Source organism: Montipora capricornis, chromosome 4, assembly GCF_036669925.1.
Source record: "Montipora capricornis isolate CH-2021 chromosome 4, ASM3666992v2, whole genome shotgun sequence".
Classification (NCBI taxonomy): Eukaryota; Metazoa; Cnidaria; class Anthozoa; order Scleractinia; family Acroporidae; genus Montipora; species Montipora capricornis.
In genome coordinates, this window is record NC_090886.1 from 52,939,487 (window position 1) to 52,941,986 (window position 2,500).

General features: G+C 40.7%; 1 protein-coding gene across 1 annotated transcript in view; it reads right to left on the bottom strand.

Annotated features, from left to right (window-relative positions):
- The window catches only part of LOC138047389 (transcriptional adapter 2-alpha-like), a 19,970-nt gene that overhangs the window by 15,882 nt on the left and 1,588 nt on the right, over nucleotides 1-2,500 (bottom strand). The gene's annotated exons all lie outside the window — the stretch shown is intronic.

Below are 2,500 nucleotides of genomic sequence, written 5' to 3' on the forward strand. Positions count from 1 at the left end.
CTGATGTCGTTACACACAATATTAACTTTTCCCTAAATGTCATAAAATCTGGAACTTTGTCCCCAACCATACAATCTTTGGACCTTTTCAAAGCAGCTACCTTGTCCAAAGTCAGGCAAATAAAGGTGGCTGCGCACCTCCGCTATCCTGCAAGCAGAGTCTCCTTCAATCTTCCCAGATCAGTCGGGAAGAGGAAGAGATCTCTGCCAGGTGCCTCGACATTTCGTATTGAGCATGCGCTCAAAATTCAAATGTATAAATGTGTCAGTCACACGTGACCAGTAACTGCAAAACCACAAAACGAAAACAAACAGTCCGGACATTTTCGAACAACTCTGGCAAACACATGACAACCAAGGAATCATTTCCTTGGAATCGCAAGATTCCATTTCACTTTCTACTGAAAAGATCATAGATTTCCATCTGGCAGACTAGTTTCGGTAACTGACATAAGGAGGAAATAGTAATGGGAATTTAGATAGTTCAAAATCACCACACTGTTGTAAATTTCCAAAAAAGGACATTGATGATGCGTGGCAATTGATCATGTGCAAAAATCAAAAATAAATAAAAAACAGGTTTGACAAGTTGAACTGGACTGACTCATCCATTCCTTTGGATGAGCGGCAAATGAAAGAATGTCAAGGTACAGAGTCTTTGTCCCATTCCTGAATTATCTAGGAAGATCGAAGGAGACTCTGTTTGCAGGGTGCACCTCTGCAGGCTGTAAAATGGCCACTACTTCACTTAGTTTGCTTCAGGCAGCAGGGATGGTACAGAGGTGGGAGCCCCTCGCTTCTCACCAATGTGTCCCAGGTTTGATTCCCAGAGTTGGCTTTTTCACATGTGGGTCGAGTTTGTTGGTTCTCTACTCTGCTCCGTGAGTTTTTCCTCTGGGTTCTACGGTTTTCCCCTCTCCTCAAAAGCCAACCTACGGGTTGATTTGACTTGATTTCTTTACAGTATCCCCAGTTAGTGCTTTAGCGCTAAATACACTTGATACTTATTAAGAAAAGGATCTTGATATCAGCAGGCAAGTCAGAAATTTCAAGCTAACAGCGTGAAAAAACTATGTCCCCGTTTAACCCTTTCAGCCAAATGGCACTTATCAGGCCTTCTGATAGGGTGCGATTAAAAAATGCAAATTATGCGATTTTTTCAGGGCAGATTGTGCGATTAGAAAGGCCAATTATGCGATAAATAATGTAAATTATGCGATTTTTTCCCAGCAATTTTAAGCTTGTTTTATACGGTTTCAGGTTAAGAAAAACACTTTTCTGCTGCCCTAAAGACATTTTGAACACAAAGGAACAGTAATTATGTATCTCGATCGACATTAGTTAGGATAAATAAAAAAAAGTAAGGTCTTCTGCACTACTGGTGCACCACGTTAAAAGTTGAAAGGACACAGCTAACATGCCAAATGAATGATCAAGGAGCTTGTCAACCACGAACTTCCGAAGATGGTCAATCACAATAGGGCCATATACCCCCATTTATACGGCTTTCTCTGGCCGCGGCTTACAGAAGACTCGAATGTTCACCCCGTATAAATGGTACAAAATCTACGTTCACGTCTTTTTGAAGCCGCGGCTTATATTGACCTGGGAATATATATTCGTATAAATAGTTCCTTTTGCGTATTTTGTACACCGTGGCCAGAGTAAGCCGCGGCTTATTTTCTCTCGTATAAAAGGCCCTAATATTGCACGACGAGAAAAACATCAGTCCATCGTCCATGTGGAGCGTGCCTGTGAGGTACTTTCTTGCTCGATTGTGAGCTGTCAGATCGGGCGGAATGTGGGAACTTCCTTCTTCGTCGAAGAAAAAGCGAGCGTTTTCACAACAAACTTATCCATGAGTAAGTTTTTATCAGTTTTCAACGAAAGAAACTACATTTTGCCGAAAAACTTACGACTTCGCTTATTTTTCACAAATCTCTTCTATGAGAGAAGGCAACTGTGTCATTTCAGTGGTGTGTCTATAAGGGCGTGTTTGTGTTGCACCAATAGAAGGAGACTCGTACCAGGTCCCCGACATGAAAAATAAAGCCTTGAACTTCGAATGTTTACGAAATCGAAGGTGACAAAGGTTTTTTAGCCTTTTTCCAAGATAAATCATCTTAAAAATGGCATTTTTATGCATGAATTTCTAAGAAACGTCTTGATTTATGTTTCATTTTATGAATTTTGTGCGTCCTTTTATGAATTATGCGATTTTTCGTGAATTGTGCGATCGGATGCGATTTGAGGTCGATTGTGCGAAATCGCACCATCGCGTAATATCAGAAGGCCTGACTTATAGATTTTACTCTGTCTAACGCCAGACGATTTTACTCGTCAATGGGGAACCCCTCGGGGCTTAAAGGGTTAAAGAAAACGACAAAACGTTTGAGATTACAAGACATGTTTCGACGGAAACTTCTGTCATCTTCAGTTGATTAATGTACAAAGCGTTAAGTTGAATTTATAAGTAGGAAAAAGTGCTAATTATGGAGTGT